Here is a 13881-nt window from a genome sequence, read left to right as displayed (position 1 = left end):
TCCCTTTCAACATTAGAGCCATCACATACCAAGGCATTCTCTTATGTTACTCAACAATGCATTAACATTTTTGAGCTTCAATTATGTGCTGATCTGTTATTATTAGACCTTTATGTGGTTTTGTCTTTTTCATTTCTATATTTGTGGCCAATAGAAGAGTTTTTATTACATCTCATTATTTTGTTCTTTTCAATTATATGCACCTAGATTATTTTGTTCTTTTGCGGTTTTGAGACTACATGCTACTTTGCACTTGTTTTTAAATTATATAATATGTTTAAATCTTTTCTATACAAGTAACTAAAATTCCCAGGGATTATCTTTCATTTCTTTGGGATCTCCCCTCCCACAAACGCATGTCACTTATTCCTCCAATACATGGCTCATATTGAAGGTTCTACATACAAGGATGCTCAATAGTGCTCAAAGTTTCTTGGAGAGAAAAGTGTTTTTTAGATAAAGGAATCACTTGTTATCTTGACTATATTTACCTTCTTAGAATATTAAATATGTTCTTTCAACCAAATATATAAGTATATAAGTCAAATATATAAATATATATTTTCAGATGGAAGACAGCATATATCAATATTTTCCAACGGAACCAAGGAGAGAAAGAGAAGAAGGAAAGAGGGAAGGAAGTAAAGGGGGAAGAAGGAGGGGAGGGAAGAAGACTTCCAATCATCTCTAATTATTACCCTCACCTGAAAAAAATCACCTATACTTTCAAATCACTCAAACAGAATTAGAGGTCTCAGGTGGGAAGGTTTGTGCTTTTTACTCTGATTTTTAAATGCCAAGTTTAAGCAAAAACCTGCTAAAGGCAAAATCCTCTCTTCAGCTACTCCTTCACATATCACTGGACTGTCCCTGGCATACTAGGTGGCAGTGAAGGAAGAGATAGATGGAAAGGAGAGGTAAACGCAGAAACAATGATACATGAGTTATCAGGGAAGAGAGAGACCTGTTTCTGGTCCCCAGCCAGAAAGCCTAATTATGGTGCTGTTCATCACACACAAGAGCCCTCTCCCCAGCTCTTCTGAGTAGCATTTCAGCTGCATGTCAGAGCACTTGTACTCTATGACCTATGCTGAAATAGAATACAGATATTACAATCATATTTTCTGAGCTAAAAACTGGAGCAATTGCTCTATTATTTGTGTACTTATAGAGACAATTAAATCAGTCCTTGAAATCAGGATCATCCTAGGAAATGTAGGCCATAGAGTTGCCATAGTTATAGCAGACCAATGAGAATCACTGGAAAGGGCTTGATATGGAGTGCAATCAATAGAAGCACATTCTGAAAACATGGACTAAGATGTGTTTGACAAGTCATAACAGAACATCAGCTCTAAAACTTTTCCCCTCAATTATGGTATATCGAATCCCATAAAAAACAACGAAGCCCTAAAATAGTAGTTCTCACTGTGTGCCTTTGTGCGTACGTATGCATGCACATGTGCTTCTGTGACATGTTTTGAATACAAGAATTTTGAGCAGCACACTTGAAGAGATTAAAAACTCAAAATAGCATAAAACAAGTCAGCAATAATTAGAAGGCATTTGCAAGTGCAGTATAAAGATGTATCTTCCAGCATACAACAAAATAAACAGTAATAGCATGAATCACAAAATCTCCCTGTGGTAATTTCAAGAACTAATCATTGCACTGTCCATTCATCCAGTAAAATCATGAGGCAGAGGTCCCTACATCTCAGAGCACTCTCCCTCAGTCTTTGACTTCCACTTAACAGTACCTTTGCTACTAATTTCTTGTTTGTGGTAAATTTTATATGCTATGCCCTAACATGTAGAAGAATGAGCTCTGGGCACCTTAATGAACCTCACTTAACACTTTGTAGAAAAAATAAATTTTATACAGCATCACAACATAGCAATGCACAAAGATTTCCTGGTACCTCTGGTATAAAGTTTATTTTAGAAAGCCTCACCAAATTTAGAGCAGGTTTTCCAAAGGCCACTTTCTGTCATTTCCTGGACATTCTTCTGTTGTTTTATTTATTTATTTATTTATTGATTGATTGATTGATTGATTTTGCTTTTATGTGTTTTCTCTGACATCTCATTTATTTTCTCCTCATTGTATCTTCATCAAAATTCAGTGGCTGAAATATTGAGTCCGGCGTGAGGACATGGAAGGAGGCATGAGTGTGTGAGGTGTGCCCAGAGGGTGACAGGCAAACCCAGCCCAGCCCCGTCTCATCCAAGCTCAAACCTGTATAGGTCTCAAGGCCCTTTGATTTCCTTCGTGTTGGATTTAGAGTGATCATCTCTGACGAGCAGAGCACAAGTCAGAAGAGACTCATTTCTCATCTCTGTTCCTTAAACAAGCACAAACATCCCATCTGTCATCTCTCCCAAATGGCTCCTCTGGCCTTGATGAATTTTCAAGCCATTTTTACTTCAAAGTACAGGGACATTCTCCTAACCCTTTAACAATATCTACCTGTCACGGAACTTGAGAGATTTCTGAAACACAGGTTGTTAGCCTCTTTACTTCCCAAATAACAGATGCTTGAAATGTATCAAGGTTATATAAGCACTTCTGCCACGATGTTGGACAGGCAGAGAAATGCCTGTTTACTGATGCTAATAGTGTAGAAATGTCCCCAAGTACACACTATACACAACTGGTCTTCACCCAAGTGTGTTGCCTTGTTTGAATCCACTTTAGTCCCAGTTCAGGGAGGGGGAGCATCCAAAGTGGACACATTGTGGCTCCAGGGAAACTGTTTTTACTCACATGTTCCAAAGCCAAGTGCATTCCAACTGTCCGCTGGAACAAGACACAGCACAGTGTTTTCTTGTATTTGGAGTCAAGGGATTTCAATTGGAAATGACTTTGTCAGCCATCTAATCTCCTCTTTCTTTTCCAATATAGAGGAGCTGAGACACCAGAGAGGCTATCTGAGTTGCCCAAAGCCACACAGCCTAATTACATCAGAACCTGGCAGGATTCCAGATCTCCAGCCATTCAGCCTAGTACTTTGTCATGCTCTTCTCTCAGGGCACTCTGATGCCAGATAAAGGACACTACAGCAGCCAGTGGAACCAAGATAAGCATGGTTATTAAGTAGAGACTGTGAGTAGCAGCACAGAGCTGTGAGGTGGTGATGCAGGCCTTTGGTGCAGAGGTGCCTGGGCCTGGCATAAGTCAGTCACCTTCCCATAGGAGTACTAGAGTCTTTGTACAATTCATAAGCTAATCATGTATTAACTAATAACATGGCAATTCCATTTCTGGGAATACACATAACATAGATAAGAACTTATGTCAACCAAAAGACATATGCAGGACTATTTATTATAACTCTATTCACAAAAGCCCCAAGCAGGAAATCACCCAAATGTTCTCTCAACTTTAGAATGGATAAATAAATCATGGTATATGAAGACAATGGAATGCTATACTACAACAAAAAAGAATACACTATTGCTACACTGTAACAACAGAGCTAAGTATCACAGGCATAATGTTGAGCAAAAGAATACAGACTGCAGGAGGCCATTTACATGATGTTCCAGAACAGGGCAAGGGCTAATGTATAGCTCAGGGGTTGAGCCCTTGCCCTCAGCCCCCAGCATACACAAGGGCCAGGGGTAACCTCAGTGGTTGAGCTTTGCCTAGCATGCACAATGGCCTGGGTTCAATCCCCAGCACTTCAAAAAAGAACAGCAAAACTAACTTATGTAAGAGACTTCAGAGTAGTCACATTCCTGAGTGAAGTTGACCTGAAGTGGGTACAATGGAGTCTTGGTCTGTTAGAAAATCCCAAAGCAATCCTTAGCAAAAAGAGTGAAGCAGGAGGCATCACAATACCAGACCTTAAACTATACTACAGAGCCATTGTAACAAAAACAGCATGGTATTGGCACCAAAACAGACATGTAGACCAATGGTACAGAATAGAAGACACAGAGATAAACCCACATAAATACAGTTATCTCATACTAGACAAAGGTGCCCAAACAACACATTGGAGAAAAGATAGCCTCTTTAACAAATGGTGCTGGGAAAACTGAAAATCCATATGTAGCAAAATGAAATCAAACCCCCCATCTCTCACCATGCACAAAACTCAATTCAAAGTGGATCAAGGAATAGGAATTACACCAGAGACCCTGTGCCTAATAGAAGAAAAAGTAGGCCCAAATCTTCATGTCAGATTAGGCCCCTACTTCCTTAACAAGATTCCTAAAGCACAAGAAGTAAAATTAAGAATCAATAAATGGGATGGATTCAAATGAAAAAGTTTCTTCTCAGCAAAAGAAACAATCAATGAGGTGAAGAGAGAGCCTCCAGTATGGGAGCAAATTTTTACCACACACACATCCAGGATATATAAAGAACTCAAAAAACTTAGCACCAAAAAAAACAAACAACATAATCAATAAATGGGTTAAGGAACCGAATAGATGCTTCTCAGATGAAGATATACAATCAATCAACAAATATATGAAAAAATGTTCTACATCTCTAGTAAATAGAGAAATGCAAATCAAAACTACTCTAAGATTTTATCTCACTCCAGTCAGAATGACAGTTATTAAGAAAACAGACAATAATAAATGTTGGCGAGGATGTGGGGAAAAGGCACTCTCATACAATGCTGGTGGGACTGCAAATTGGGGCAACCAATCTGGAAAGCTGTATGGAGATTCCTTAGAAAACTTGGAATGGAACCACCATTTGACCCAGCTATCCCACTCCTTGGTCTATACCCAAAGGACTTAAGATCAGCATACTACAGGGACACAGCCACATCAATGTTCATAGCAACTCAATTCACAATAGCTAAACTGTGGAAGCAACCTAGATACCCTTCAATAGATGAATGGATAAAGAAACTGTGATAAGTGTTACACAATAGAATGTTACTCAGTGATAAAAGATATAAAATTGTGGCATTTCCAGGCAAATGGATGGAGTTGGAGAATATCATGCTAAGTGAAGTAAGCCAATCCCAAAAAAACAAAGGCCAAATGTTTTCTCTGATAAGTGGATGGCAATCTATAATGGGGGCATGGAATGAGTGGAGGAACTTTGGATTGGACAAAGGGGAGGGAAATGAGGGGAAGGGGCTTGGGGATAGGAAAGATGGTGGAATGAGACAGACATCATTACCCTAGGTACAAGTATGATTGCACAAATGGAGTGACCCTACTTTGTGTACAACCAGAAAAGTGAAAAATTGTGCTTATTTGTGTACAATGAATCAAAGAGCCTTCTGCTGTCATGTATAACTGATCAGAACAAATAAATAAATAAATTTTTTAAGAAAGAAATGAGCTAATCGTGAACTGTGTAGTTTTGCATAGGTGTGCATATCCAGAAAAATTCACTGAGCTGTGAATATACTTGTGTGCACCTGCCTGTAAGATGTAAGTAATACCTCAATTAAATTTTTTTAAGAGAAAGAGGCAACTAGGGAGAAAGGAATGGGGAAGAGATTTGCTTGGTAGAATATGTCTTAGGAGATGAGTGAATCCTCTACTGGAAAACTAAGATCCAGGATATTCCATAATTAGTGTTCTAAATCTAGTATAGCTATTCATCTATTAAGCTGAGCAAATCAGAACATGGAAAAGAAGAAGAAGCCGTAGGATAGATGTATCCAAATCCATTCCAGATTAAGGGAAATGTCACAGAGGAATTAAAAGCAGAGACAAACTGGAGCCAGCTCTCACTGACTAGTGCGACCACCCATCCCATGTCCAGTGACACCAAACTCTACATTCAGAGACATCATCTTGGCAGCTTGAAATTGACCATGGTAGGAATAGTTCCACCATAATGGAAGGCAAGCCTCACAAATCAGGGATAATAAAAGACAGCCCTTTTTAAATTTTTTCTTTAAGCTGGTTACCAAATAGCATGTTGTTAAAATGGATTTAAGGGCAATCCACATGGGTTGGTGTAAGGCATCCAGGATTCTAGGACCACATATCCACAAGTAAGCGCAGCCAGACCTCTCTGTCTGCAAAGACCCCATCCATGAATACTGAACATATTTGGAAAAAAGATGGTGTCTGTATTGAAACTGCACAGTTTTTTTTCCTTGTCTTTATTCCTTAAACAATGTTTTATAACAAATATCTTCATAGCATTTAAATTGTCTTAGATATTTTAAGTGATCTGGAGATGACTTAAAGTATCCAGAGGATTGTGTAGGCTATATGCAAATACTATGACAATTATATAAAGTAGTTGAGTTTCTGTGGCTTTTGATATCTCCAGGTGTCCTGGAGCCAATCCCAAGAGGAGGCCAAGAGATGACTATACATCAAAATGCAAACGGACCTACACTCTGTTCCTTGGGTACTAACCAGGAAGGTCCAATCCCAGCCAACCTCCCTCCCCATGTACCTGGAATTACCTTCTCACTAACCTCTCCCCCATTTCCAGCAGCACAGTATCTTTCATACCTCTCAATCGTTCAGCCTGCTGGCACCTCCATCTAGAAAGTATTTCCTTCTGGTTTTCAGCTGATGAGTCTCCTCGAAGCTCCATCTCAAATGTGGCCCCCTGAATGAAGTCTTCCCCATCTTCCTAAGATGGAGGGACTGCTGGAATGGATAGCTGTTGGTTCTTCTCCCAGGTCCATTTCTACCCTCTCTCATCATTAATATTCTAATTTCCCATGGACAAATTTACTCTTTTCCTTTCTCACCATCAGGTTTGAATGAGATTGCCTCCACCCTCGACTCCAGCAAGGGGTGGAGATGAGGTCTAGGGCTTAAATGTATCATCAGATCTCTAGGTGCTTCTAGGAGAGGAAAATATCCTTCTTATAAGGAAGCTACTAGAATATCTCCCATTGCACGGGAAGGATAATCTAGTCTGGGATGTATCTTTTTGAACCCCCAAAATCTTGCTTGAAAATGGAGTCAATGCCGATTGTGGTGGTGCATGCTTGCAATCCCAGTGACTGGAGAGGCTGAGTCATAAGGATTGCAATTTGAGGCCAGCATTGGTCATTCGGTTAGACCCTGTTTCAAAGTAAAAAGTGAAAAATGGCTGAGGATATAGTTCAGTGATAGAGCACTGCTGGGTTTAATCCCCAGTACTGAGAGGGAGAGAGGGCAGGGGCAGGGGAGGATGGGAGGGAGGCAGGAAGGAGGGAGCTAACTAGAGAGAATAGAACAAAGACCTGGAGGAGAAACAGACCGCCTGGCCCTGTCACTTGGTTCTGAATTAAACCCTTCCTGAAGTCCTGTTTCTTCCTGGAATTTTAAATTATATAAGCAAACAAACCTGAGTTTTGTTTTCTGTGAGTTGCTGCATACAGCACACTGACTGATTAATGGCCCCGGCCATGTACCAAGTCACCCACATTTCCCTGACATTAGGGTGGCGCAGTGTTGTCCTTACATAAGGCCAGGCTGCATGGTCTGTTTGTTTACTAGCCTAGGATGTGGGACTGGGTCACGGGCTAGACAAGGGCTCCCTTAGGGTCCTGAACAGACACAGAATCTATATAGAAATGAGTTGGAGCCTAAGGAACCACTTGAATTGTACTGCTTCTTGACACCTGGAAAACAGCGGAGGAGTTATTTTCCTGTGATGCTCAGCTGTGAGAAAGGGATTTCTCGGAGGAATAGATGTCCAATATAGAGGCTGCTGTAAGGACTAAAATGCCCTTTAAACATGTTTCTGCCTTTTTCTCCCTGTCTATAGATTATTTAAATAAAGGAGTATCTATTACAGGCACACACACACACACACACACACACACACACACTCAGGATTAAACCCAGGGGAGCTTTTATCACGAGCTACATTCCTAGTCCCTTTTATTTTTTATTTTGATACAGGGTCTGGCTAAGTCGCCAAAGCTGTCCTTAACTTTCCATCTTCCTGCCTTAGCCTCCAGAGTCACTGGGATTATAGGGGTGCTCCACCACGCCCAGCAAATTTAAGGTAATATGTTTGAAGTACCTAGCAAAGATAGCACAGCATCTGGCATTCACTAAAAACTCAATAAATAGTGATTTTATGTTATTCTGGCAGTGTTCATTTTATTCTTTTTGATTTAAAATACATTGTTAATTATATTTCCAATCTTTTCCTGTTGTATGTATTTGTATGTGTTTCAGATATTGAAATTAAGCTGTATCTATTTTTAAATCTTAATTTAGAATTATTTCTAAACTGCTTTCCTGTTTTCCTAATCTTTTTAAGTAATTTTTGTTTATTAAAAATGACATATGGGGGCTGGGGTTGTGGCTCAGTGGCAGAGCACTTGCCCCGCATGCATGAGGCACTGGGTTTGATCCTCAGCACCACATAAAAATAAATAAATAAAATAAAGATACTGTGTCCATCTGCAACTAAAAAATATTTTTTAAAAAATGACATGTGTTCATTATAGTAAATGTAGATAAACAAAGGATCAAAGGATTCAAAATTAAAATCACCCATAACACCTACTACCCATAAATAACTACTCTTAATATATTAAGCATATACACACATATTTTTCTCCAAAATAAATGGGGTCATACAGTATATGCTATTCTTTAGTCTGCTGAAATTTTTGGCTTGTCATATTATGATTTTTTTAAACTGTATCATCAAATAGTCTTTTACAATAGAGTTTTTAATGATTATATAGTATTCCTTTGTGAATTCTAATCTAGTTATCAAATTTCCTACTATTGGGCATTTAAGAATTTTCCCCCTAATTTTAAAAATATCATTAACTATTAGTAATGATGGAGATGAAGATTCTTGTAGGCAGCTCACTGTTTGTATTCATGATAATCTCCTTAGGATAGATTCCTAGCAATGACATTGCCATGGGAAAGTGTGTGTGCTGTCAAATCTCTCATGTCTGCCTGCCTATCTATGCTGACATGATTTCCAGTTCCACCTATGGGGCATGAGATAATGGTTCTTGAATCCTTGACTACACAAGATATCAATTTTCAAATAATCACCAATTTGATAAATTTGAAAAAATCAATAGTTTAGAGTTTAATTTGTATTCATTTTATAACCAGTTGGTATTGAACATTTTCTCACCCATTTTTAATTTGGACATCTTCACATGTTGATTCATGTTCTTTGTCCAATTTTCTATTGGCATATTCATCATTTCTAAAATATACTTCAATTAATTATAGTTTTAAATTTAATACTATTTATCTCTACTTTTTAATTATTAATCTTCAAAATGTATAATTAATTACAATTTATCTTTATAACTAACATTAAAACCTAATTTTCCTTTATACTATTAATTGTGGCATTTTACTTTAAACTATTTCATATCTATTTTGTTAATTTTTCAATTTTTTTCTCATTTTTTTAATAATTGCTGTTATCTAATTTGGGCCTTTCTAAATACTTCTTCCAATCATTTTATTGCTTTATATAACCCTTCTTATCCCTTCCTTATTTCTCTCAAAAATCTTCTCTGTTTTTAATTATCTTTTTAAATGAGTTTCAGACTAATAAGAGGAAAGGGGAGAACAGCAGAAGGCGGGGTGGGGAGAGTCCACGATGCTCAAGGGAGTTTGGAAGCCTTCTTTCTCAGCCGTCCGAGGTTCCTCTTCTACCGCACTTCCTTTTCTGCCAAGTGCCCAGCCCTCTCTTGGAGACCTACAGAGCTATCCTTTTTACCCCAGTGACAGTGGATGCTGTGACTTCTGGACATTCTGCATCCATACTGTCATGGACCGCGATGATGTGACAAGTGGAGTCCCTGATACCTACAGTGGCTAGATGTGAAGCAGGCTGGGTTTTGCCAACAGTGTCCCATGAGGAAGGAGGGCAAGGTGGGCAGAAGATCGTAGCTATGGGAGGTCCCTGCACAACTGCTGGCCTCCCAACAGCGGTGCAGGAGAAGGCTTGCCTCTCAGTGACTGCTCCCACCCCCTTGAACCAGGAGCTCCTTGAAGATGGGGCTCTGTCTCACTCAACTTTGGATTAAGCCCACGCTGAGTCCCTGGTCTTTGATATATGTTTGTAAGATGAATTGCAAAACAATTAATAGAACCAAGTATATTTTTATGTGAGGAGCCACCATAGCAATGGAGTCAGAAACCTTATCTTGTTATCACTAAAGTGAGACCTCTTTATTACTTTTAATTTCTCTAATGGTTGATCTCTGCATCTCTAAAAAAGGGATAATATCTAACCAGTCTACCTTATAAGGGTGAAATGAAGATAACCTTATGGGTTGTGAACATTTTAGACATTTTTAAAATTAAATTTATAAGTAGTTGGGAAGTTTGGTGAAAACAAGTTGACTAAGGTATGAAGGCCCTTTTTTCCTCTCCTTGCCCAATGTGCATGTGTGGTTGGTCACTTGGCAGCTCCCCCTGTCCTTTACCCCATCCCTGTACCTGGGTGGCTAGCAGTACTCAGGGGTCCAGAGGCATCGTGAGGGTGGCCCTCTGTGGAAAAGGCCTGGCTTGATTCCAAGAGAGAGCAGCAGAAGGGGCAAAAGGAAGAGGGGAGAAGGGAAGGAGAGGCCTCGTGGATTGAAATATGAAACAGAGAAGGTTGCAGAGAGGGTGCAGGGCTCAACTGCATGGCGTAATGGGATCCGAATTGGAGGACAGAGCCACAGAGTGATGGGAAAATTCAACAAACGTCTCTGTGGCCTGTGAATTGTCTCCACTTTATTCTTTTTCAGGAGATGCCAGTTATACAGCGAGGGTTCTCCAGAGACACAGAACTGGTAGAAGAGAGACAGATGGTAGATATAGATACAGACATAGATATAGATGCAGATGTAGATGTGCTACAGATATGTGGTGTGTGTGTGTGTGTGTGTGTGTGTATTGCTGTAGATGGATAGAGATTTATTTCAAGGAATTGTCTTAAGCTGTTGTCGGGGCTGGCAAATCTGAAAGCTGCAGGGCAGACTTGCCAGCTTTAAACTCTGGATCAGGAGCTGATACTGCTGTCTCGAAGTGAAATTTCTTCTTCCTACAGAAATCCCACATCTTACTCTTAAGGCATGTTATGGTTTGAATGTGAGGTGTCCCCCAAAAGCTCATGTATAAGACAATGCAAGAAGGTTCAGAGGAGAAATGATTGGGTTATTTGAGCCTTAACCCAATCAGTGAACTGATCCCCTGATCAGGATTAATCAAGAGGTAACTGAAGGCAGGTAGGGTGTGGCTGGAGGAGGTAGGCATCAGGGGTGTGCCATTGGGGAATATATTTTGTATCTGGCGAATGTACTCTCTCTCTGCTTCCTGATCATCATGTGAGCTGCTTCCCTTCACCATACTCTTCCACCATGACATTCTGCCTCACCTCAAGCCACAAGGAATGGAGTCGGTTGTCTGTAGACTGTCTAAAACTATGAGCCCCCAAATAAATGTGATTTCTATTCACAACAGTGAAAAAGTTTACTAAAACCAGGGCTTTCAACTAAGATCCATGCAAGTTATTGAGGATAATCTCTTTTACTTAAAGTCAAGAAATTCCAGATGTCAGCCACATCTGTATAATACACCAGGACAATACTTCAAATGATATTTAAATAACTGAGTACTCTCAGCCAGTCAAATTGACACATAGAACAAAGACATTACACCAGTCTAGACTAGATGTGCTTTCACATATTTATATTTGAACTGTTTCTTTGAGGGAGACCCTGACCTGAGACCCAACGGCACAGTGCAACAGCCTTTGTTCCTTTCAAAGAGTACAAATCCTCACACACAGAGACATAAGGACCAGCGCCACTCTGAGGTCTAAGGAGATGCTGTAAAAGTATTTTTCCTGGTTAAAATTGTAGGGTGAAGAGAGGAAGAGAAAGCAACTGGGCAGGTGGGCATTCTGGCTCCACCCACACAGGATTCTGGGGAAAAGACCTCGTCTCAGAGGGTGGCGAGCTGAATGTGTACACATCCAAAGATGTGTACTGGCCCAAAGAGAGGGCTGGTATCTCAAGAGAGCACTTGGATGCCTCACATGTATTTTCATGCATAGCAAGAAGAACTCCACGCATCTGCAAATTCCAAGTGCTCTGTCCAAGTGCACCTCCCAGGGAGAGAGAAGGTCAAGAACTACATGGGGAAACAAACTTATTCCAGCAGGGAATAAAAAGAAACTGAGTCAAAGGTTTTTTGTGCGGCTTGGTCATCTGAGGCACCACTCCAACACACCGCATTGGCCACAGATGCAGGTGCTAAGAGCCATGTGCTCTTGTGGCCCTCTTCACAGGACAGCCTGACAGTGGAGAAGGCAGACAGCAAGCTACTGTGTCCCCACACCACACTTACCCTGATTCCCAGGAGCCAGTTTCTTTCACTCAAACCTGGCAACACCCACAAGCTGACTGTTGGAAGCCCGCTCGGGCTTCCCAGAGCAGATTTCCCGGATGGGCAAGCAGTCCTGCACACAGCCCTTCCCAAGTTGCAGGCTCTCCTCTGAATCCTGAGCAGGGCAAATGCGAGCCTTGCTAGCTCACAAATCACCTTTAATGATCCCTGAAGGAAACCATCAGTAAACCTCAGGCAGCGAGCCGGAGGCCTGGAGGTAAAGCTACAGAAACACAAGGTGAGGGAGGGACATATAAAGGATCATTTCACCTGGGTAGTATCTCTGTTTCTTTCTTTCACGGATCATTGTGTTTGCTGCTTTGTCTGCTCTCTGGTACCTGAACACATTAGGAATTTATAGTTAATCTCGAGTTGTGATGAACCTTATCAATCTCAGATGGTACCATCTCTGTGACTGGACTGCCAGCGGGTCCAGAAGGATGGGTTTAATTAGAAACAAAATATCTGCAACAAATGCCAGCTCTCTCCTATCAGAATGCTAAATGGTCAGTGTGCCTGGGGACAGTTAAGGAAGAAGTCTTGTCTCTTCCCCCTCCCCCTCCACCCTTGGCTTCTTCAGCCTGACCCTCTCCAGCCTCTCAGAGGTAGGTATGGTCACGATGAAACCCAGTCTGCACTCTGTGCCACCCCAGTCACCATCTCCTCCTAGACTTAAGTGGCCTCCAATACAAGAACCCATCTAACAAAGAATGGAAGCTTTTTCATTGTTACAGCTTTGATTTCATACCACAGCTATGGCAAATTGTATTTTCAAAAAAAAGACCACAGCAGGGCTGGGATCTAGCTCTGCGGTGGAGCACTTGCCTAGCATGCACAAGACCCCAAGTTCAATCTCCAGTACATTAAAAAAAAAAAACAGCATTTCTAATATTTCTATTCTGGTATGTTTTTCCTAAACTTTGCCCTCCCTATAAAGAGGTGAAGTCTATTTTCCCTTGAACCTGGGTGGGACTTTGTGACAGCTTTAATGATAGAATGCAGAGGAAGAGGTGCTGTATGAGTTCTGAGAGGTTAGGTCATAAAAAGCAAGATAGTTTCCGCCTGTCTCTTTTTCCCAAATTCCAGCCTGTGGAATGCAGTCTCCACAAGGACACTCAGGCCACACAGGCTAAGCATGGTTGCTGCTGCCGCCAGCTAGTTCATTCCCCAGACCTGCGAGTAAGTGAGACCTCAGAGGATTCCAGCTTTGACACACTCCAGCTTATGCTAGGGAGCAGAGACGTGCCATCAAGGCAGAGCCATGCCCAAATGACCATTTGGGAGCAAAATGAATGTTGTATTACTTTAAGCCATGAAGTTATAGAGTAATTTTGTAGCAACAGCTGTGTCACCGAAACAATGACTCTTCTAGATCTGCAATCCAAAAAGACAACTAGACTCCTCTCTCACTTTAAAGTAAAATGAGAAAATAATAGTGCTTTATTCAAGTTGGCAAGCTTTATTAAAAAAAAATTGGAACAAATAAAAAGCTTGATATTTACACTATAAATGTGAAAGGATAGAAAAATATCTAGAATGACCAACTTATTAAGTTGCTTGTTTTTGAGGAGG

Source organism: Marmota monax, unplaced genomic scaffold, assembly GCF_021218885.2.
Source record: "Marmota monax isolate L192 unplaced genomic scaffold, Marmota_monax_Labrador192_F-V1.1 WCK01_AAM20220418_F8-fsc00131, whole genome shotgun sequence".
NCBI lineage: Eukaryota > Metazoa > Chordata > Mammalia > Rodentia > Sciuridae > Marmota > Marmota monax.
This window is presented reverse-complemented; position numbering follows the sequence as displayed.